The sequence below is a fragment of the Aotus nancymaae genome, unplaced genomic scaffold, assembly GCF_030222135.1.
Source record: "Aotus nancymaae isolate 86718 unplaced genomic scaffold, 86718_ANA_hifiasm-v0.15.2.pri h1tg000041l, whole genome shotgun sequence".
Lineage (NCBI taxonomy): Eukaryota > Metazoa > Chordata > Mammalia > Primates > Aotidae > Aotus > Aotus nancymaae.
In genome coordinates this window covers 39,148,810-39,174,639 of record NW_026988455.1, presented here as the reverse complement: position 1 = coordinate 39,174,639, position 25,830 = coordinate 39,148,810, and the positions used below count along the sequence as shown (strand labels likewise).

At 34.6% G+C, this 25,830-nt stretch overlaps 1 long non-coding RNA gene across 1 annotated transcript in view; it reads left to right on the top strand.

The window, feature by feature from the left end:
* Positions 1-518: 518 nt before the first annotated feature.
* LOC105718707 (uncharacterized) overlaps positions 519-25,830 on the top strand; it is a 69,335-nt gene continuing 44,023 nt past the window's right edge. The window contains exons 1-2 of the long non-coding RNA XR_001107809.2: positions 519-594; positions 2,473-2,543. This is a non-coding gene — a long non-coding RNA (uncharacterized LOC105718707). The remainder of the gene's footprint in view (positions 595-2,472; positions 2,544-25,830) is intronic.

Here is a 25,830-nt window from a genome sequence, read left to right as displayed (position 1 = left end):
TTTCAAAGGGGGAAGAAAGAAATTAAACCAGGGAGTTGGTATTTTTTAAGTACAGCCTGGCCACAATTTTTTTAACCAGATTACTAATTCCCAAATAAAAGTTTAAGCAGATCCATCAGGCTCCCATTTGTTCTAACTTGATGTAATTAATAAGAAATATGGAATTTGTTTTGATGACCCTTTAATAAAGCTGTATTCTGTGTACATATATATAAATACATATGTGTATAACTGCCTCCTAAAGAAATATTGAGAGAGACAAGTGCTATTTGGAGGATTTTGAAGGACTAGGTTAAAGCTCTCCGTTTATGTTCAGCTGGGTTATCAGATCTTGGCATTCCATGGCTAAGATCAACGATTGCTTCAAACACAATCCCAAGGAATGGTTGTGGGGTTTTTTTTGTTTTTTTTCTTTTTTTAGAAATCTGCTGAGCAGTTGTATCACAGAATATTTCTTTTTGGACACAGCATTTTCAGTATTTTGGTATCTCAGTTACTATTGATTGCTCTATCCACAGGAAGTCGATGACCAGAGAGAAGGTGGTGAGGATATACAGTATCACAACAGGAAAGTTTCTGGAGATCATCTAATAAGTAAGTGCCTAGATTCTAATCTAAGCCTCTAATTTTCCATCTGGGGACACTGAGGTTCAGTGAAGTCAAGTTGATGGTGTTGGTTTACCAATTTAACAAATATTTCTTGAATCCTTCAGTGTTCCAAGCATCCTTTTCATTTCTGTAGATGTGATAGAGAGCCAAATCTCCTTCTTCCATTCATGGCTTACCTTCTAGTGTGGAGGAATATAATATGCACCTAAATATATCCAACAATCAATTCGTTCTTTCAACAATATTTTATTGAATACTTATTATGTACCAGTCGTAGTTCTAAAAACTGGGAATATAGCATCAAGAACAATAGAAAAGAAAGAAAAATAGGCAAATAACCTGTGCCCTTCTGGGGCTTCCAATCTGATAAAGAAAGAGAAAACAAACAAGGTAAATCAGTAAATAATTATAGTATGTTCAATATAAGAAAAAATAAATAAAGAACCAAAAGGAGATTCAGGGAGAACTGAAATTTGGGTAGACTGGCCAGGCAAGCTTTACTGAGAAGACGACACTGGAACACAGCCCTTGAAGGAAGGGAGGAAGCAATTCCTTCAATATCGGATGGAAGACCTTTTCTGACAGAGGAGGAAAAGCAAGTGCAAACACTCTGGGGCTGAAACATGTCCTCCATGTTCAAGGAAGTCAGCATGGCTGGAGTAAGGGGAATAAGGTGGAGGGAGACTGGAAATGAGCTCATGAAATTAACAGCCCAGGGAAACCAGATAAAGTCTCATTTTTCATAAAAGAAGGGTGGCTTTTACTTTGAGTAAAAAAGGAAAGTTGTCAGGGGTTTTCATTAATAGAGTGACATGACATAATCTATTTAGTAAGAACACTCAAGCTACTTTGCGGTAAATTGACTAAAAAGGATCAGGGACATAAGTAGACATGTCAGGGAGAATGCAATTGCAATAACCCAGGTACAACAATGATGGCAGCAAATGTGGTGAGAAGTGTAACAGCTTATGTAGAAGTATAGGTTTACATCTAATTGTCTGTATATCGATATCTTTTGAAAGCAGAACCAATATCATTTGTTGATGGGTTGAGTGAAGAGTATGAGAGAGAAAAAGATAAATTAAAAAAAATAAACATTGATGGCCTAAACAACAGAAAATATGGAACTGTCACAAACTGCTACTGTGTGTGTGTGTGTGCGCACGCACGTGTGCATTTTGAGTGATGTTGAGTTATAAAAAAGAAAGAAAGAGTAAGTGATGAGTGATAAGTTGAGGTGAAGGTGTAATTGCAGATGGAATTGTCTATATAAGTTCCCTTTTTATTTTATTATTTTATTTTATTGAGATGGAGGCTTGCTCTGTTGCCTAGGCTGGAGAGCAGTGGCAGGATCTCGGCTCACTGCAACCTCTGCCTCCTGGGTTTAAGCAATTCTTCTGCCTCAACCTCTGGAGTAGCTGGGATTACAGGTCCCTATAACCACACCAGCTAGTTTTGGTATTTTTAGTAGAGACGAGGTTTTGCCATGTTGAACAGGCTGGTCTAAGATTCCTGACCTCAGGTGATCTGCCTGCCTCGGCCTCCTAACATGCTGGACTTAAAGAAGTTACCTTTTAATATAGACCTAAAATAAATTCTCTTCTGGAGAGGGAAGCATACTCCAAGGAAAGCATAGAACAAGGACAAGGGTCATGAGAAAGGAATTCTCTGGGCATGTTTGAGAAACAAGGAGGAGGCCACAGTGGCTGCAGAGGAGTCAGACCATCAGTGAGGTAACAGAAGGTAGATTATGTGACCCTGGAGGCCATGGAATATGCCTTGTATATTCCCTGCATGAGACAGGAAGCCTCTGGAGGGTTTTGAGCAGAAAAACTGATATGACTTGAATATGATTTTTTAAAGGTTACTCTGGATTGTCATCAAGGGTCAAGAGAGCAGAAAGACCAGCTTAGAAGACTATTTTAACAATACAGGTAAGAGATAATGGACTACAGCTGTAGGGGTAGAAATGGTAAGAAATATTTCTATTCTGGATGCATTTTGAATGTAAATACAACAACATTTTCGGAAGAATTGATGGTGAGAAAAAGAATGAAGTCTGGGATATCTCCAGGTTTGCAAGCCTGAGCAACTAGAATAATAGGCCTGTTACTTTTTGTCATAGGAAGATTGTGGGAGAATCAGCCTCGGAAAGAATGATCAATCGTTTGGTCTTTGACAGATTATAGTTTAGAATCCTATCAGACATCCAAGATGCAGCTGTGAGAAGGTAGTTGTTTAAAGCAGTTTAGAGTTCATGAGGGAGGTCAGTGCCGGAGGTACACACGTACATGCACGGTCACGTGCACACACACACACTTGCCACTGGTATATAGATGGAATCAGAAGATGCCACTCGTGAAATTGATGTATATGGATGCTGATAGAGAAAAAAGAGGGCCAAGAACTAAGCCCACAGACACTCCCACATTAGAAATCAGGAAAATGAAAAGCAAATCGACTGAAAAGGAACAGACAGTGAGGCAGGAAAAGAACTACGAATGGCAAACTGTAAACCTGTAAACTGGAGGCCCAGGGAAAAAACACGTTTCACGCTGAAGAAACAGATCAACACTAGCAAATAGTGTTCATAAGTCCAATAAAATGAGCCCTTGACCATTGGAAATGACAACTCGGCAGTTGTCTTGTAGATGTCATGATGACATCTACAAGATCATTTTTGATGTTAGATACAAAATTATAATTTGACTGCTTTGAATAAAGCCTATCAGTAGTGTCACTGGAAGTCAAGTGAGTCTTATGAATCTTAGTGCCACACAGTTTCTCCAACTCCAGTCTAGTCCCCAGTGTTTCTATGAAATATTAATGTGTACCCAGAGGTACCTATCTATATATGATTCTTACAGTAATAATAATCTTCACTAAAATAGGTTTTAAAAATATGTAAAAATAACAAAGGCATGTATAGTTATTATAATTAAATAAAATGCTATGCACACTGCATATAAAGAAATCACAGTAGAAATTGGTCAATGCATGAGTAGCCATTTATTAACTAAAATTCAATTAATTTTTAAGTGTCATTCACCAAAGAAGCAACTCCTTGATTTGTCTTTGTTTTAATGATTAGCAGTCTGTAATATGTCTTAGTTTATAATTTTAATATACCTTTGTTATTCAATATTATGCAAAGTCTAATATTTGTAAGACATAAAAATCTGTGGTTGTAAAAAGAAGTTTTAGCCAGGTGCAATGGCTCATGCCTGTAATCCCATCACTTTGGGAGGCCAAGGCAGGTGGATAGCTTTATCCCAGGAATTCAAGACCAGCCTGAACAATGTAATGAAAGCCCATTTTCACAAAAAATGCCAAAAAAAAAAAAAAAAAAAAAAAGAAAGGAAGAAAGAAAGAAATTAGCTTAGTGTGGTGGTACATACTTTTGGTCCAAGCTACCCAGGAGGCTGAGGTGGGAGGATTGCTTGAACCCAGGAGGCAGAGGTTGCAGTGAGCTGAAATCATGCCACTGCACTCCAACCTAGCTGACAGAGCAAGATCCTGTCTGATTATATAAATAAATAAATAAATAGATAGATAAAAGTTTTAGATACAAAACAGTTTCTTGGCATTGAATGGAATAAATCAAGGAAAGATTAACAATTAAAGACTGGTTTTCAAAATCTCAGAAGCCAAGTGGTCTAATAGAAATTAATAAATAGTTTCTGGAATACCCTAATTCAAAGGTGTTCCACTATTAACCATAGCCTGTTTTACTATTTCTGATGGACCAGATCTCTGCAAACAAGATTGTCATACAGCACTAAAGTGGAAATAAATAATCCCCAAAAACCACAATGTTTTGTCCAGTATAAAAATATAATTCAATGAAATTATTCATAGTATTAACTATAAAGAAAGAAATCACTTAAAAGGGCTGGTCTCATTAAAATGTTCTTTGTATTAGTTTTCATATCGACATATAAAATGAATTATTTTACTTTATTTTGTTCTTTTGATCATAATTAATATGACTTAATTGTTATAAATTATTTTTATAATGTTTCTTAAAAAGCATATAAATCAGAGCTCAGTTATTTCTTATAGCAGAGAATTCATCTGTGAGATCATTTATTTGTCCATTTTACTCCAAATGAACCTTACATCTCATGAGCTTTGCTTGATATTCTGCCAATGTTTAAATGTGTTCTGTAGTCAAATAAGCTTAGGAAATAATTCCCCACAGCAAGAAACCTGAGGCATAGTAATAGGCTTTTGGCTGCATGTTGGTCACCACAAAACAGCATTGGAGTAACTCAGGTTATAGAATTGTGTTAGCATTAAGTGCTTGATTTCTAAAATATTAAAAACCAAATCAGACATATTGTTGCACTTGCGTAATGCAGGTAGGCAGGTGAATAAAGATCAAACCACGGAATTAATCAGTATCAAATTATTTTAATAGTGCAAGATTATTCAGGGAAAGTAGGCAACAGTAAATTTTTAATTGGAAAGAAAGATAGAATTTGTAGTTGTGATAAATCTAGATCTAGAGAAAAACTAAGATTTACTGAATACTAGAGAGAATATATGTATGCATGTATATGTGTGTATATATATGTGTGTGTGTGTGTGCATATATATATGTGTATATATATATATATAGTTTCTTTTTTAAAAATATAATTCTGGACCAGGTACAGTGGCTGACTCATGCCTGTAATCCCAGCCCTTCAGGAGGCTGAGGCAGGTGGATCACCTGAGGTCAGGAGTTTAAGACCAGCCTAGCCAACATGGTGAAACCCCATCTTTAAGAAAAATACAAAAACAAACAAAAAAATCAGCTGGGCATGGTGGCTTGGAGTACCAGTTACTTGAAAGGCTAAAGCAAGAGAATCACTTGAACCCGGGTGGTGGAGGTTGCAGGGAGCCAAGATTGTGCCACTGCACTCCAGCCTGGGTGACAGAGTGAGACTCCATCTCAAATTATAATAATACTGGACCTGTTAATTTTCAGTCACTAAGCTAGTTACCAGGGATTCTGAGATGAGCCTTCACAAAGAACATCACCTAGGTCAATGGTTCTGTGTAGTTCCCAGACCAGCAACATCATCATTGCCTGGGAACCTGTGAGAAATGCAAACTTTTAAACACCCAGATTTACTGAATCAGAAACTTTGAGGTTGGTAACCAACAATCTGTGTTGTAATGAACCTTCCAGGTGATTCTGATGTATGCTAGAGCATGAGAACCTCCAACCTAGCTAATCATTCTAATCTCATGGGTGAGAAAATTCAGACTCAGATTAGCAGGTGATTTGGGAATATGGATTAAAACTTAGGAGTTTTCTAGTCTCTACTACATAAATAATTCTGCTTAGAGCACTTGAGAACACATTAACTAGCTTACTCAGAATCCATTTGGTTGTTTTTATTTCTTTTAGAATAATGGTTCTGTTAAAGGACTTCTTACTCTACATTTTTAGGTTCCAAAGGAAAGTGGCCTTATTCTCGATGACACTTTTTCTAAGCAAATTAGAGTAGTAGCAATGTCTTTGTTATTTATTCACATAGGGAAGAGTATTTGACCCAATTATGGCCAGTGAGAAAAAAGGAAAACTTTTGGGAGATATTTTCTCACTCCTGGGAAGAAATTATAAGAAGATGAAATACCTCTTCTTCCTAGGTACTGCCATTTTTGGGTAGAATGCCTGGGACTCCTACAGCCCTTTTGTTACTAAGGGCAAGTCCAAACTTCTGAGAACATTACAATATTTACTTGTAAAGAAAGTATAATACCCATGATGTGACTGAGCTACTAAAACAATCTGAAACAACCAACCAACAATATAAAGTACCTTTCGTGACATCCATCCTCCCTTGGGAGTTTGAATTATTGACATAATAAAGGTCTCTACAGTTTAAGCCACTATGAGTCAAAGTTTCTGCTACTTATATTTGAAAACATCTTGGACACAGGAGTTTTAACACTATCCTGTTGGAGCTCCTTAATATCTTGTTTGCTTCTCATATTTATAAATTGTAAAAGAAAAAAAATGCATCATGTTAAAAAAGATAAAGATTTTTCATCCCTAATCCTACTTTCTCCTCTATTCTTGAAATGTAAATCTTTTGAACCCTTTCTAATTGTTTGATAGTCTTTATCATAATTATAAATAACATTTCTAATATTTACTGATTGGTAATTTTTAAATATATATTTATTTCCTGATATGAAATTATTATCCTACTTATACAACTTGAATTTCCCTTTCTCTCACCTATCTCCAGATTTTTATTTATTATATTTTTATTTTAGTTCTGTTAGCAGTTACCTTTATAATTTTAACTAGGAAAATTTTGATCTACTAGTTTTGATCCAACAAAATTAAGTAGTACATGTTGATTATCCAGTACATTAGATGAAGAAATAATAATACTTCTCTGCTTCCACTTCTTTCCTTTTTTTCCATAGCTGCAAACTCTTTTATCAATGTTCAAATAGGCACATATTCTTCTGGAATATCACTAAAGTAATTTGAAAACACTGAAAATCATTAGTCCTTTACATCTCAATGATCCAAATGTTGTTCCCCAAAGAATTGAAGGATTGAACTCAGAAACTGAGGCATATTCTAGCCTCATAAATCTATGCTACTTAACATGAAATTTCCAGGCATTATGATCAAATAGATTACCTTCCTTTCCATTTCATCACATGTCACATCTTAGTTTGTTTCGTATTTGAATCATGACATTCTTGTTTTTCTTTTCCTAGAAGATCCAATCACTTTTTCATTAACTTTTGGATAGAACTACAAGTTCATCTTATTATTAAGGGCTTCTAAGTCTCTTGATTTTTTTCTCCCATAAGTCCCAAATGGCATCTTTTAAAAAGCTCTTTTTACTCCTTGGTCTAAATCGGACAGATAAAAGTCTATGTCAGCTGCACAGATGTCTTTCTGAGAATGTTTTCCAAATAAAATTGTGGGTTACTTCTGTTTGGATCTAATATTTTCTTTTTATTTGGGTTTCTCTTTTATTGTTTTACTGGATCATGATGTTAAGTAAGTGTTTTAAAGATTTGTGTAGAACTAAACATTCTGTCTTTGCATATCTCAAAAATATGCTCATTTTGCGCTCATATCTGATTTATACTTTCCAGATTCAAACTCTGAACATTTGTTTTGCCTCATTAGTTTCTAGCATTTAGTAACACTCTTAAAAGTCTGATACCAAGGTGAAAATTTTGTGTTTCTAGATATTCTCATTTCTCTTCCAGAGAACTGAATTTTCTCTTTACACTTGAAAATCTGAACTTTCAGAATAACATATATAATTGTAAATTTTTCTTCACATATTCATTTATTCCTTTCTTCATTTATTCTACAATGGACCTCAGTGTTTATTATATCAGTCAGACATTCTACTGATTTTTTTATGTGTTTTGACAATTATATTTTTAATTAGCAAGAGTTATTTATTTTTGTTCTACATTTTCTCCTTTTTCATAGTAGCCTGGTCTTGTACTATGAATATGATATTCTCTCTCCTTTCTCTAAGAATATTAATTGTAATTGGTAACACAGTTCTCTTAGGTTTATTGACTTACGGTGGTTCCTCCAGTCAATTGTTGTGTTTATTTTCTAGATCTATCTCTTTCTACTATTTACTCCAAATAACCTTCCCTCCAACGGGAGGCCTAAGCGTGGGCCATGGGACAAGAGTGATTTTCAAGTGACTTGGGCTTTCTTTTATGGAGCATGAGAAAGCATGAGAGAAGGCAGGACAGCAGCCCAGGGCTCATGTAATTTCCAAAGTTAAGATGAACTTTACTCCAAGGGGAGCAGTGTTGCTGTGCTGTAACCCTCAGTGGGGCCGTGGAGCTGCCTTTATTGACTTACTTTTCTATGCTGAATCCTGCTACTCTCTTTCCAAGCCCAGTAGCCACATCACATGTCTTCCAAAGCAGCTTTCTTGTGTCTTAACACAGGTCAGGCCAAGTGCTGCAGCCAGAGCTCTGTAAACTCGAGTAGTGGAGAGGGAAATTGAGAGGATTTACCTTCTTGGTATTTTTTTTTAATACAGACAGCCCTCTGATTAGCTCTGCTGATGACTGCTCTCTAGACAACTCTGCTAGGACGATTAGGACCTGCTCACTCTGAACTTAATGTTAGTTTCAGAACTTATGGCTCCTACCTCTGCTTACAGCTTTCTCACGTGGACTTTTAATCTCTGGTTTCCTCTGTCCCGTATAACCCTTAATGAAGTCTTACCTTCTTTTCCACCTTTCAGGAATTCTGCAAAATATTTTATCTACTGGTGACACCCATCAGGGTTTTCAGGATTGATATGAATTATTTCATGTAAACAAAAATTTTTATAGCTATATCACTGGTGTGTTGAAAGAACTTGTAGATGGATATGTGCTCTCAATATATTATTTTGCTCTGAATGCACACATACACCCACACATATACACATATCAATACACACACACATATATATTATAGAACACATGAAGTAATTTGTGCAAAATTTCCTTAGATAATGATAGCATTAGACTGAAATAAGGACAATATTCTGATTGAACAATTATGTCAAGGAAAGAATTTTTAATACTTGTGAGGCACAGTAACTTATTTTATGTATCACTTTAAACAAGCAAACATGCAAATCAAGGTGATGGAATCAAAGTGATGACAAAATATAAATATGGCAGAAAATAGCATGAAAACAATAATTATTAATAGACATATCTCGATCCTGCAAAATTTGAGCAAACATTAATAATATAGAAAAAGAGAGAGAAAAACCAAGCTGTAGAAACATCATGTTATTTCATACACATAAAGTTCAATCCCAATAAATATCAAGCTTTTTATTATATTTTATCAAGCAAGAGAAAACCAGGAGTTGTTACTGATCTGAGTAACGTTGCAGAGAAATTTGCATTCATTTTCTTAATATCTTGGTTACTATGCACTTTGTAGAGTAAATTAGTCACAAAAGTTTGTTTAACGTGCTGACTGGCAGCAAATAAATTATAGTGAGCCAATACCATTCCTCCTTCATCTAGAAACTAAAAGCTGGACTAAGCCATCCAATAAAACTCAGAGGTGTTCCTTTAATTTTCTCATGAGTTCCTTCAGGTGACTTAAATAAATGGATGGATTTGTACATGGTTATGTAAACTTAGATTGAACCTATGTTAGGCGAGGTACAGTGGCTCACAGTTCTCTCAACATTTTGGGAAACTAAGGTGGGAGGATTACTTGAGCCCAGGAGTTCAAGAGCCCCCTGAGCAACATAGTGAGACCCCATCTCTGCAAAAAATAAAAATTTGCTGGGCATGGCGGCACATGCCTGTAGTTTTAGCTATTCCAGAGGCTGAGATGGGAGCAACGGTTAAGCCCAGAAGGTCAAGGCTGCAGTGAGTTGTATTCCTACCACTGCACTCCAGCAACAAAGAAAGAATCTGTCTCAAAACTAAAAACGAACAAACACAAAAACCCTAAAGTAATTGGTACCTATTGTGAAGCAATTTTCAATTTCACATACTGTTATTATATACCTTGTTACATTATATTTATTTTTTTCATTCTTATAAAATACACTGCCTAAAAATATACTTAAGTAAAAATATCTAGCAAAATAAAATGGTTTGTGGGACAGTAGTATCCCATAATTTAAACTGGCGTGTATTCGTAGTTTAGGATTTATTTCTAAAATATTTCCTGGCTGGGTGTGTGGGATGGCTCGTGCCTGTAATTCCAGCACTTTGGGAGGCCAAGTTTCATGGATCGTCTGAGGTCAGGAGTTTGAGACCAGACCAGCCTGATCATTATATGAAACCCCATCTCTACTAAAAATACAAAAATTATCCAGGTGTGGTGGCAGGCACCTGTAATCATCCTACTTGGGAGGCTGAGGCAGGAGAATCACTTGAACCCAGGAGGCGGAGGTTGCAGTGAACTGAGATCACACCACTGCATGCCAACCTGGGCAACAGAGTGAGACTCTATCTCAAAAAGAAATAAAATGTTGCCTTTTTAATTGTTGTATTATTTAAATTGTATGTGAAATGGGCACACCAGGAGCCCACTTTTGCAGTACACCAAAGGCACTTTTATAGTACACCAAAGGTGCATTCCTCAATTCTTCATGATCTTGTATAGCATACTCATTATAGGCAAGATGAGATTTATAAAAACTGGGAGAATCTTATTCCCACATTCCTTCCTTGACCTACGAAATAAGAACTTGGCCAATTCTGCCATTGTATTAAGTAAGTACTAGGGAGGAAGCTTCCGCCATTTTCTCCATCCTACTTAATTCCTCCTCCCCAGAAGAAGATGGGTGACTTTGCTAATTAGTACACTAGGGCAAGGGCTACAGCTTGCAGGTGACCCACATTCTTGGCTTCAGCTTTCTATTTTTCACTTTCCCTATCATCAGTGTGCCCACCAGGGATGTGTGTTCACTCTCACCACTCCCACTCTCATGCAGGAAGTCCGCATGAATTAGAATAAGGCAACATTCTCTCAGCCCTGGCTTGCTGAATTCTAGAGCGTATGAAAGGTTATTCTCTGTATAGTTGAACAGGTAAATCTCTGCTCAAAATAACCAACACTCCCAAGAAAAAGGCTCCAAGGTCAAGTTGAGAAAGATGGATAAAATCAGAAGTCTTACTTTGCTGTCGAAGCCCAAACTTTTTCACCTAAAATAATACTACAATATTAAGTATGTATTTTAACATTAAATATTTAAATTCTTACCTCATTTTTTGTAGTTGTTCTCAATTTGGTTGGTGCTCAGAAAACAGCAGTGGAATAAACATTAGCACTTCACCAATTCTTAATAAAAAATAAGAAAAAACCTTTTTAAAAATTTGCCTTAACAAAGATCTTTTGCATACTCACAAAGGAAATAAAAGTCCCACTTACTTAAATAAAAATGTTTCCTAACTACAAGCCCATACAATTAAAAAAATAGTTGCACAATCCCACTGAATTTTAATTCTCAAAATATATTTAAAAAATTAAAGTTGTTTAGGTTTCAAAACATCATTCTGTGGCAGAATTGTTTCTTATTTGGATGAGTACAAGCAAAACAAGATCATGATCTTTTTGTAGATTTGTTATAGGCAAAAACTACTTGGTTTAGAAGTACAATTATTACTCCAGCCTGGGTAACAAGAGCGAGACTCTGTCTCAGAAAAAAAAAAAAAAAAGTACAATTATTTTTCCCCTTTGGCAAATCAAAGACTCTGCATGTAAACACTTTGAGGGTTAAAGCTCCAATGCTCATTTATCTTTGCAAGCTTAAAGAGTTTTGCAGACCTCTGCCCGTAAGCCAGTGTTTGATAGAAACCTTGTGCTTTAGGGAGTTTTAAATGTGTCCAGTAACTTTCTACAATTATCCCTTGTTGAATTAGCAGAATCAATAGGGCACCCAAAGAGGCCCTTGTGATTTTTTTCTTGATACCTTGGGGTTTTTTTAAGTTTCTGAAACCTTCCAGACTTGCTTAATCCTGTGATTTTAAATCTAACTGGCTGTTGTATGTAATGCACTGTTGTACAGAAATTTCAAGGTCTCTGATAACTAACTTTCTGCAATGTCCTTTGTTTTATTAACCAGACCAGTGGGGCTATCCCATATCATGCCTGTATTTGGTGTGCTTTCCCTATAGGTTCAAAGGCAGCCATTTTAAGTCACCCTTAAATGTTTCGATTATATACAAGACTCACTTCAGCTCTGTGAATGTAGGGCCATCAGCCTTTCCAAGAGTTGACATACCTAGAGACCAATTGGAAAGTTGCAGGAGATAATAGTCATGGGTCCGTTAATTCAGTGAGAAACAACTGTGAAAAATTGAGAATAGATTTGTTGTATGCTGGTCACCTTTTCTCATGGCTTTGAATTGTATTTTCCTACTTACCTAATCATGCTTAGTGCAGTATCCTACCTCGGTTTTCTAAACATTAACTGATAATTTAGTAAACCTCAGGAATCAGAAAATAATCTTAGACTTAATATTTTTACAAAAATCTTCTTCTATTTTGTATGAAAAACTTTGAAGCTTCATTTTAAATGTTCATCCTGTTAAATCTGTAGATTTTTTATGGCTTTCCAGAGAAGTACAGAAAACTCTGATAATTACAAAGTGTGAAGTAAGACCTGAAGCAGAGGCTAATGAGAGAATGCACTAATAGCATACATTTCTTCCTGGTGTATTTCATTTTCTCTGAACCTAAGAAGCTGCACCTATGAGCTGAAGGGGGCCAAAGAGGAAAATTATTACTTAGATTTTGCTTTCATAAACAATTTTCTATAGATAAAATACTATTGAGAGAGCAATTTCCATGATACTTTATACTTATATCAGAAGAGGATATTTGAATTAGTTATTAGAAAAAATATATTAAGCAGGAAAAACTATAGTCCCTTTAGCTCAGTGCAACCATGACAATCTAGTGCTTTTCCCAAAAATTATTTACAAACTTTAAGAAAACAAAAGCAATGTTGTCATTATTTACATAATTTATATAAATTTTAACTTTCATATTAGTGTAGAGAAATAAATTCTGAAACAACTGTCATATTTTATATTTTTCGTACCCTTTGAGAACTTTGGGACTCACTGAATCAACATGTAAAGTTTGTGCACGTATTCAAAGTAAAACTGAGTAGCTTTGCTATTCTAAGTGATTATGGGTGCTTCTGGTTGATACAACTTTGCATATGTATAGTCTGCTTTCATACTGCTAATATAGGCTTACCCAAAATTGGGTAATTTTAAAGGAAAGGGATTTAATGGACTCACAGTTCCACATGGCTGTAGAGGCCTCCCAATCATGGCAGAAGGCAAATAAGGAGTGAAGTCACATCTTACATGGTGGCAGGTGAGAGAGTTTGCATAGGGGAATTCCCCTTTATAAAACTGTCAGATCTTGTGAGACTTATTCACTATCATGAGAAAAGCATAGGAAAGACCTGCCCCTATGATTCAATTACCTCCTACCAGATCCCTCCCATGACACATGGGAATTATGGGAGCTACAATTCACAATGAGATTTGGGTGGGGACACAGCAAACCATGTCAACATCTATGACATTTTCTTTTTCTTGTTATTACCCCTGACTGATTGTGTGTGTGTGTTTTGATGTCCTGGTCTGAAGTAAACTTGGCAATAGGACATGAAATCAAGTTTAGATTTATTCTAATCATTTCAAAATAGTCATAAATAAATTATGGGGGAAAAAGACTTTTGGAGCAGAGATGATTTTTAATATAAATATGTTTTCTAGAGTAATTTTCTTAGGTTTCTTTGCATAAAATAAGCTAATCACTAGAACCAAATCACTATCTGCAGAGTTTTACAATGTACAAAATCTCAAGTACTATATTAGTTTCTATGGAATATCTTAAACATGCCCTGGGACCACTATAATAATAACGTATATGCCAATTATGAGCAAATCTACTCAGCCACCACAGCAATTTTTTCCTACATTAGTTAGCACTTTTTGTTACTTTGCATTATAATTATCTTTTTATATACCTGTCTCCTCCATCAGACTCAGAAATCAGTTGTAAAAAGGTTTAGCACATAATGTGCACTCAATGGTTTCTTTGGTTAATGAATAAATAAAATATCAAATGAATGTATCATTTTATTTTTTACTAAAATAAAATTTATATTTATGTTAAAATTATATTTATTTCATGTTGAAATGTAATTTGTATTTGGTTCTCCAGAAACTCGTAGAACTAAGGGAAACATAACCTATTTTCAGAGATTATAAGATTATCTGGTAAAAGCTTTGCCACAGATGTTTTAGCCAATCCTTTACTCTTTACTCTTCCCCTAATTCATCTTTCTTATTCATCTCAACATCTGATCACACATTTGCTTTTTGCTCTAAAACTTGATTCACAATCCTAAAGTGGTTTTAAAGAACATTTTTTGGTTCATATATTTCACAAGTAACAATGATTACACCTAAAGAAATCCAAGAGCTGCTTCCTTCTCCCTTCTCAGCAAATTCTTCTTTGCTTCCTAGGTTTTGTATGTATGCCATATAAAGTTTGGATTTAAATTTCAAAACTCATCATTTTTAGTTAAAATATTAGTATTCTTTATTATCCATTTCTTCCATAATTTTCTAACACCTCTTTCCAACATCATAAAAAAACCTCTGAATTTTTATACAGAACAGTATAAATTTGCTGTCCTAAATGACATATCTGTGACTATGAACATAATCAATGTCTTCAGCACAGAGAGAATAAGTGCATTTCTAGCCAGGCGTGGTGGCTCATGCCTGTAATCCCAGCACTTTGGGAGGTTGAGGTAGGTGGATTGCCTGATGTCAGGAGTTCGAGACCAACCTGGCCAACATGGTGAAACTCCATCTCTACTAAAAATACAAAAAATTAGCTGGGCATGGTGGTAGGCACCTGTAATCCCAGCTACTTGGGAGGCTGAGGCAGGAGAATTACCTGAACTGGGGAGGCAGAGGTTGCAGTGAGCCAAGGTCTTGCCATTGCCCTGCAGCCTGGGTGACAGAGTGAAACCTCCAACTCAAAAAAAGAAAAAAGAAAAGAAAAGAAGTGTATTTGTAGGGACCAGTTCATATACTGGTAGGATAAATGTTAATTCTTTATAAATATCTTTCTACCCTCTCAAGATTAGGAATTTGATATATTTTCTTTCATAGAAATTCAGTAAACATGTAAATGATAAGCTTCAGTAACTATTTCCTGTTTTCTTGATTATTAGTCATTATTTTAAGATGTATTAGAAACAGGGAATGCAAATAAATTATTTTTAATTCTATTATGCAGCCTATCATAGATATTAACCTTTGTATGAAATTGTCTTTGTACAATCACAAGTTTTCACTCTGACAAAAAGCTTTACAATTCATTTAAATAACCTGGTTTCAGTTTATTAATCATCATCAACTGATTTTGAAAATCAATTATGATTTATTTTAATTGAAATATTATTTTTATTCAATAGTTTACAAAACCCAGATACTTGTGCTGGTGACATATAGGCACACCTATTTTAGTTTTTTAACAACTAAACAGTACAATTACAATGGCAAGTTTGAACTATAGAGCTTTTAGCTGCAGATGAAGGAGAACTGCATTCTCATGTACCTTCCATTGAAGATTTCAACCTGTGGAAGAAAATAATCAAACAAACAAAACACATATATCAATCATTTATTTGAAATGTAATTTATAATCTGTTTGAGATAACGTATCCCTATAAAAACTAAAACAAAAAAATTGTTTGGGATGTGAACTTTTTATTTTGTAATTTAACTTGCTCTGCTGTTACTTTTTCCTCCATGAAATCCATATTGTAAACAATTTCAGAAAAGATATGCCAAGAAGATGACAAGAATGTTAGAGATCTCTCCTGCATGAGATTATTTAACCTAAACACCTCAACTGTGAAAACTGGGGATGCAACTTTGAGAAAACATTTTGAATGTGACAGCAAAATTACTTTGTGATGTTTATACATTTTTCATAATGCTATTCCCAGTAGAACTGATTTCTATATTTCTTACAGCAATGGTATGAAGAATCAGCCTTTTAAAAAGATTGGGATTTGCTGACACTGCTGATAGAGTGCCTTGTTAGCTGAGAGACAATGATGTGGTTAAATGCAGCAAAGTAATAACTTTGAGAAATTAGAAGGTATCAAGAAAGGGAGTTGTATGGCCCTATATGTCTGTATTTGTGTGAGAGAAAAAAGAGAGGAAAACAGTGAGACAGACAGAAATGAAATAAGGCAGTCAGAGCAGAGGACTCAGACAATGTGCCACTGAGGTCGATAAATCTATACTTATTTTTTACATCCTGCAAGGTCATAGATGACGCTGACATTGGTCTCCTAGCAACCAACTCTACTAACCTACTTTTGTCCCAATCACTGGAGAATGGGTTTGGTGCTTTGAGCTGTGTTTCTAGATAAAAAAGAAGGAATCAAAGTGATGCTGGGTAACTACCAATGGGTGAAATTTTTTAAAAGTAAGCACATATGCAGAAACATAAACATTTCTGGTCTCTTTCCTATCTAAGTTTACAAAGTTCAGAGCGGTCTTTCTACTTATTTCTTAGAATTGATAATAAATGTGCAATTATCACAAAATTTTTGCATTTTTAAATATCCAAAATACATGATGTAGCACACATGATACTTTACTACATCTAAATTCAAGATATAAAAAGTAAAATATATATATGTCAATTTAACTAGTGACCAGGATCTAATTAGAAAAAATCAATTAAGCAAAATAAACTAAATTCTAATATAGCTGTTGTTACTTTTAAGTTTTATTATGTAAATATAGTTGTAAAAGCAAAGTTTTATAAATACAATTATAAATTGCCAATATATCATTTTTTTATCCTTCAAGTTCAGAAGCAATATTCTGAGAATTAGTTTTCTGTGACTCTAAATTTTAGGAACTCTGTTATCTCCTAAGTTTTTTTTAGTTCATTTAAGTATAATTTTTTGGTTCTATTATTTCAGGTCTTCATGTCAATTTCTTATCTCTACAATTCTGTTGTTACCTTTTCTTGATCGTCTCCTTAGTCTTTACTCTCATAGAGAAGACGATGAAAGTATTATAACCTATTTTGTCCATTTGATTCTTAAGGAGGTAAATAATAATGACACTTATTCATATTTCCTGGTGCGAGGTGATCCAGTATATGGTCTTCAATTCAGGAATCTCTTCTCCAAAGTCCTTGAACCCTTGACTATTTGCACATTAGGGAACAGTTTAATTATGTGTGCTTCATTTAATATGAGATTTCTGCCTTTAGTACTGGAGTCATATGATATAGATTCTAGATACCCCAGTGTTTTTTATGTCATCTTACCTTCAACTCTTAAAAAGTCACTCAAAAATGTTTTCTACAGTATTTTATGGCACACCTTAAAATACAAGTCTCAGAACTGATTGAAATATCCCAAATTGTATACATTATTATCTTCTTGTTCAATGTATTATCAATCCACAACTGCCATTATTTCCTTTAGAAATAACCAAACATCACTATAGTATACAAAAATGTGATTGTTTTTCCCAGAATTTCACTAATCTGTCACCCCCAATTGTATAATACATTTGTGCAAAAATTGAGCAAATATTTTGAGTCTTCAGGGAAACTTGTATTATCCTTTAAACTATTTTTTTCATGGCTTCAATTATAGTTTCAATTTTTTGAGATATGCTTTCAAACTTGATTTAGTCATAGAATCAGTATCTCCTAGTTTTTTCTTTTGTCATGTGAAAATGCTAAGTCTGCCATTGCTCTTTCAAAATATTTATAAACTCTATTAACATGACCTTTAGTTTCAAGATGGTGTATTAAGCACATCTATTAACCTTCCCTGCTTTCTAAAACCTAAGTAAAATTTCTAAAATAATATTAAAGAAAACATATATATGAAAATTTAAAAAAGGAGATTATTGTTAAGAAAAAAAATGAAAGAGGCAAACTGATAGACATCAGAAACTAGTGTTCTTACATTAATGCAACTGCTTCCTGAGTAGAGTGGGAAGGTAAACATAAAAACTTATTATTTGGAAAAATAATTTAAAGTTGTAATAACTCAGATGCAATACATATAAAATTTCATTTTTTAGATGGAGTTTCTCTGTTGTTAAAATAGCTATTGCAGAAACACAAAAAACAACAAACGTTGGGGAGAATGTGGAGAAAAGGGAACCCTTACACACCATTGGTGGGCATTTAAATTAGCTATTATGAAAAAGAACATGTAAGGTCCTAAAAAACTAAAAATAGAATGACCATGATCCAGCAATTCCACTTCTGTGTATAAAAGGAGGCTAATTTTTCTCTCTATTCGTTCAAGAACGAGGTTGAGAAATCTCTTCATTATCCAAAAAGAAAGTGGTATTACAGGCTGGGCGTGGGGAAGTGATGGTTCCCGCCTGTAAATCCCAGCACTTTGGGAAGCCAAAGTGGGAGGATGGCTTGAGCCCAGGAGTAAGGCTGGGCTTGGAGGAATTAAAATAATTATGTCAAAGAAATATCTCCAATGCCCTGTTTACTGCAATAATATTAACAATAGCCAAGCTAGGAAAGCAATATAAGTGTTCATCAATAGACAAATGGATAAATAAAATATTGTGTGTGTGTTGTATATATGGAATGCAATTGTACACTATTCAGCCTTTAAAAAGAAGGAAATCATACCGTCTGTGACAACACAGATGAATCTGAAGAACATTGTGCTAAGTGAAACAAGCCAAGCACAGAAAGAACAATATTGTATTATCTCACTTATATATAGAATCTAAAAAAAGTCAGACTCATAGGAGCAGAGAGTAGAGTGGTGATTGTCAAGGGCTATAGTGTTTGGAGGAGAAAAAAGTTGTTGGACAAAAGGTACAAAATTTTAATCAGACAGGAGAAATAGATTTTAGTGATATATTCCATAGCATGGTGACTATAGTTAGTAATAAATATTGTAAACATTGTATATTTCAATACTGCTACAAGATTAGATTTAAATGTTCTCATCTCTAAAAAATAAGCAGGTGATGTCATGAATATATTAATTAGCTTGATTTAACCTTTCCAAAATGTATACATATATCGAAGCATCATATTGTAATCTATAAATATATACAATTGTTTCTATTAAAAATAAAATAAACAGATATTACAAATTAACCTAGGTGACAATATTATGAGAATTACACAGAAGATATCTGGAGCAGATTAAATGTTTAATAAGTATTAGCTATTGTTAACTAATAAATTACAAACAAATGCTTTACCATTTAGGGTGTTTACTTAATGTTCTGTTGTTATATTCTATTATAAATATAGAAATGAGATAAAACATGTGAAATTTCTTTGTAAAATATCAAATTTGTGCCCCAACTTTTTTTTTTTTTTTTTTTTGAGACGGAATTTCGCTCGTTACCCAGGCGGGAGTGCAATGGCGCGATCTCGGCTCACCGCAACCTCCGCCTCCTGGGTTCAGGCAATTCTCCTGCCTCAGCCTCCTGAGTAGCTGGGATTACAGGCACGCGCCACCGTGCCCAGCTAATTTTTTGTATTAGTAGAGACGGGGTTTCACCATGTTGACCAGGATGGTCTCGATCTCTTGACCTCGTGATCTACCCGCCTCGGTCTCCCAAAGTGCTGGGATTACAGGCTTCAGCCACCGCGCCCGGCCCCAACATATATATATATATATTTTTTTAGACAGTATATTGTTCTGTCGCCCAGGCTGGAGCATAGTGGCATGATCATAGCTCACTGCAGCCTCAAAGTCCACGATCCAGTGATCCTCCCACCCAAGCTCAGTGATCTCAGACCTCTCATGCTTAAGAGACCATCTACCTTACCCTTCTGAGTGGTTGGAACTACAGGTGCAGACGCATGCCACCACTCTCTGCTATGTTTTTTAGTTTTGAAAAATGCACTCTCACTATGTTACTGAGGCTGGTCTTGAATTCTTGGACTCAAGCAATCCTTCTACCTGGGCCTCCCAAAGTTCTGGGATTTGCAGATGTGAACCATCTGCCCCACGGCCTGTAGTGCCACTTTTTGTTGCACTTTTTATTGGCTAATTAAGAGATTTCCCAACCTGGTCCTTGAACAGATGGAGAGAAAGATTAGCCTCCTTTGCAATTAGGGAAGACTTTGTGACAACTCTGGCTCACAAGATATGATGGAAATCTACTAAAGTCTTCTGAAAAAGCTTTTTCTCTTTTCTACCTCTCCCCCAATATAGCACAAAAATAAAGTTCTTTCTGCTTCTCTCTCCCCCTTGCTGTCTGTATTGTGACAATATAACACGAAACTGCTCCAAACAACTTTGACCATAAGAAAAAAGCCAAAAGAATACATCGATTCTAACCAGAGACTCTGACTTCACTGAGCCACTGAAACACTCCTGGGACTACCTACCTCCTGCCTTTTCATTATGGGAGGAAACTCTATTGGTTAGGTCACTGTGAGTATTAATGGCCACTATTAATGGCAGCCAAAGCCATTCCTAACAGACACATTTTAATTATGAAGATATTTGCCTTCATAAATTACAATTTATATAGGTGCCCTTGGAAATTAATTATGCATAGTTTTAACATCGTAATTATTATTACTCTGTAGTATTCTTTACTGGTCCTGGCAGTAAAACATGTCACCTCTGAGAAAACAGGAAGAGATCAGATGATATTAGAAAGAGAATTGTCTAGTAACCAAACAGATTTAAAACACAAACCCACTCTGTTATTGATTGGTTCTGTGATAGTCTGCTATGTTACTTAAGCTTCATTTTTTCAGTATCAATGTAGGTAGCATAATATATCTCTTACAGGCTAGAATTAAATGAGATGATTATAAAACTGCATGACAAAGTACAGAAGACAAAGTAAACATCCTAGAAGTTCATTGTTTTCTGGCCTGATTATGGCCCTTAGGAACTCATGTGGTAGCGTCCACTCTTTTTCTGTGTGGAAATTTAGCTAGTTGGTGAATTATTTGCTCTCTTATCTTATGGATATCTGGTAGCAAGAGTCATAAATGTGACATTATCATCACTTGCAAAGTGTGGCTGAAATTCTAGTAGTTTTACTATATAGTGTAATATTGATTTTGAATAAAATAATTGGCAAGTATTAATGTTTTCTATATGAGATATATTATACTTTCTCATATTCTATAAAATGATTACAATAATACCCACCTTCAGTGATGATTAAATTTGGAGAGGTAAATAGACTATTCCTCATGATACTTTGAACCCTTATTATTGTTAATTTTACTATAAGTTAGTCATGTGTCTATATCATCTACCTGAATAGACTATAGGGCAGTGTTTCTCAACCTCAGTAATACTGACATTTTGGACCAGATAAATTTTTGTTGGAGAAAGGGGGTGTCCTGTACATTCTTGTATGTTCAATGATATCCCATCTTATGCTCTCTAGATGCCAGTAGTAATTCCGTTCCCAGTTGTAATAACAAAAATATCTCTAGACATTGCCAAATGTACCCTGGAGGATGAAATTGTCCTCCTAGATGAGAACTATTGCTATAATTCATCCAGGTGAGAAACACAATGCCTTGTATCTATGAGGATTATGAGAAGAAAAATGTTAGTTGAAGTGATTTGAATATGTGTACCAATAAGCAACTACATCTATATTAGTGATTTTATTAACACTATTTTCTTTTTTGGCATCTTTAGCAAGTTCTTGTTGATTAATAGATCTCAGAATTGAATAATGAAATTTGAACGTAGAAATATAATTAGACATTAAAATGATAAGCATGTACAGTAATGTTTAATTGACATTGAAAGCTGAAATGTAATATTGAAGTAGCGTAACTAAAATAGAATAGAAATATTTTAGGAATAATTTTATACCATTCTATAATACGGAGAAAGCAGCAACAGAATAATTTTATGTAAGTTCTATAGATGTAGTACGTGATTTTGGGGTAGCCAAAAATTTTAAATATCCTTGTAAGTGGGAACACCCATTGTATAATTCGAAAAATTTTAATTTAGCCTTTATTTAGCCTGAAAGCAAAAATAGAAAATCTCTGATAAGAGAGTGTGCAGTTTTACTGAATTGATGTAGATCCATGTCAAAAGTTACAAGTGAACATTCTAAAATGAGATGGCTACTGAACATACCTCTAAATGAGATAAATGTGCAATTGATTTAAGCTTGGTTTAATTGCTGCATCTAGAAAATATTTTTTATATTCTCATGTAAAAAAATTATTTCTTTTTCTGATGTGCCATTTTTATCTACATAGGGTGTAAAGTATGTCCCTTAAAATTACAGGAGAAGAAAATGTTTGGAGATGATAAATAAGTTTATTTGCTTGATGGTGGGGATAGTTTCAAAGGTGTATGCATATGTCCAAACTCGTCAACCTGTATACATTAAATATGTTCAGTTTATTGTGTATCTATTTTATCTTAATAAAGCTTTACAAAATAATAATTAAAATAACATTCCAAAGGGAAATATCTACTTTGGTAACTTTCAAATAAACACATTGATCTTTCTCTGGCGTGGCCAGATGCATTAGGCATTTAAATGATCTTCTATTTGTAAATAAATATATATTTGTATGAAGTGTGTGTGTGTGCGTGTGTGTGTGTGTGTCCATGTGCATGTGTCTCCTTCTATGTCCAATTGGTAATTTACCTGCTTTGAGTCAGTAATTACATTTTATGACTTAAGAACTAAAAATCTCTTAAAATAAAAAACTTCTCTTCTAAAAGATATAAACTTTCATATGTGAGGTAAGGAACACAGCATTCTGCACCAAAAAATAAAATCTTTTTCTTCTCTAATGTGGGAATAGTTGACAAACATAGAAAAAGAGTTTTTTGAGGATTTAGACATATTGGAAATGGAAAGCTTGGACAAATCAACTAATGACAGATTTTTTAAACAAATGTTTGAAGTCCTATAGAAAAACAAAAGTAAGAGGATGCTCTTGAAAATTTTATTCTTGTACAGTGATGTGTTGATTAAAGATGGGTGTGTTCTAAGAAATGCATTGTTAGACAATTTCCTCATCATGCAAATATCACAGAATGTACTTGCACAGACCTAGATGGTAGAGCCAAGGACACACCTAGGCTTTATGGGGCAGCCTATTGACCCTAAGCTTCAGACTTGTACAGTATGTTGCTTTACTGAATACTGTAGGCAATTATAATACAATGGTAAGTGTCTGGGTATCTAAATATATCTAAATAAAAAAAGGTACAGTAAAAATACACTATTAAAGATTAACAAAATGCTACAGCTGTGCAGGACAGGTACCATAAACGGAGCTTCAGGACTGGAAGTTGCTTTAGATGAGTCACCAAATGAGTGGGAGTGGGGAGTAAAGGTAAAGTCCTAGGACATTACTGTACAGTACTGTAGGCATTATAAACACTACACGCTTAGGCTACACTAAATTTATAAACATACTTTAACTTAAATTATAAATTAGCTTTAGTTTGCTGAATGACCACCATCATATATGCGGTCTGTCATTGACTAAAATCCCGTTATGTGGTACTTGACTGTAATTCCTAATTTAGCTAAAGGAAGAAGAAAATGAAACAACATTTAATGAATATCTAACATGAATGAATTATGCAATATAAACCTTCCTGCAACCTAGTTACTTATAAATTTTTTGATTTTACAATAAAGGAAACCATGATTTCAACTTCAGATAATTTGAGCAAGGTCATAAACTATCCTATTTATACCATAGCATGGTAGTTAAGAATCCTATGTAAAGACCTCAATGCAGCTCTTTTCGGATGGCGAAAGATTTTCTAAAATGTATTTATAAACTTTTATTGTAGCTGTGGATTTGTTGTTAGATAAATGTGTGGCATTTTTTATCATCATAATAATGTTCAGAACTCTGAGAATTTGCCTAATTGAAAATTCTTCAATAACGTATTTATTAATTAAATAAAAATCACAAAAGTATTGGTTAAGTAAGCCCTCTTTAATTTGCTTATAAATCACAGAAGATGGTGTATTACTGTTAACCATGGGAGCAAATAATAATTGCTTTAATAAGCAAAATGATAATTTCCTGTTGGGGTCCGTGAGATCGGCACGTCTGCCGGGGGTCTCTTGACCAGCAAGAGGGTCCTAATACCTGGAAGAGAGAGTGCGCTGAAGAAAAGAGAGATAGAGAAAAATGGATCTGGAGGTCTGATAAGAGCTATGCTCAGATCAGCGATTTATTCTTTGTGTCCAGGAGCTTATATGTTTTTTCATACAGTGACTGACGTAGGTCCCAATACAAAAGTTTTATCAGGAGGGAACAGAAAATTACAAAGTAAGCATGGGAGGGGGTAGCATACAGGTTTATCTAAAGATCGCTGAACCCAAAACAAACAAAAGATTCTAATCCGATTAAGATTCTTATCCTCTTATCAATGACTACAGTTACAGTAAATAACATCAAGCAAGCGATAATTTGAGGGGTAGCAATTTTCTAGTAACGTGAGTGATCACGGGATTTAGTGACTGCAGGTAAACAGAGTCATAAAACCAGCCCAGAATGGGAACTTCCAGAGACAATAGTCTCGTAAATAGTCACGCAGGCCTCACCCAGACATGGCATTAGCTCAGTGGATCAAGAATAGGCTTCTGCAAACTCAGGCCTCTATCACTTCCTTCTTTTTTCCTCAGCTCGACTGCCCTCAGCGGGGAGAATATGTCCGGGCTCTAACTCCATAATGGCGGAGACACGGAGGGGTCTCTACGCTGATGGAGTGATCCCCATAATTTCCAGTGTGTTTTCACTTATGTCTACTCATTTACATCCTATTTACTTCATGTAACAATAAGTCAAACATATTTATTAATGTAATGATTGATAATATGTCAAAATTCCAAAAAGTATTTAGAGGGACTTGTAAGAATATATACAATATAACATGGAGACCAGGATTATTTCAAACATAAAGTCAAAGGAATAATAAAGAAAACTAAACTAATAAAAGGTAAATTGAATAATCAAAATCCATATCATAAAGCACAAATTATCCAGGAAAAATTAGGCACACGTTTTAGAAAGAAATTTTTAGAAAATAAAGCAGAAGTAAACACAATTAATATATGATTAAGAGAACGTAAGAGAAAATAGCAAACTAAGATAAGTTCATTAGTTTTGAAACAAAAAAAGAAAAAATATTCTGCCATAACTTCTCAAATAGAACATCAAGTGAAAGAGTAAACAACAATCTCAAAAGACACCATTCGTTTGATCCAAATTTGGTTTCTTAGAGCTATTTCTCATAATGCTCCGTTTTAGTCTTATTCAGAACACATTTCAATATTTGATAGTATATTAATTAGCAATCTCACAAATAATGAACATTCAAATATAGGGTGATTGGAGTCCACCTTTGAGGAGGAGAAGGCTTAGGTCTTACCTTCTCTGAAAGACAGAATATAAGTAGAATCGAACTTCCTTATTTGGCACTTTTTTACTTCCAGGTACAGCACACATTTTGGTTGTAATAATCTATTGTTTTAAAAAGTGAAAACACAAGCATTTATTTTTTGGTTGGAATGGCCCATTCAACAAATACCCTCAAACAGAAATTATAATGGCCACATGTTCCTAAAATTTTGTAACAGTGTAACTTCTACTTTCCACTTCAATTAAGTGAGCTTCAAAAAAGCTGTTAACAGAGA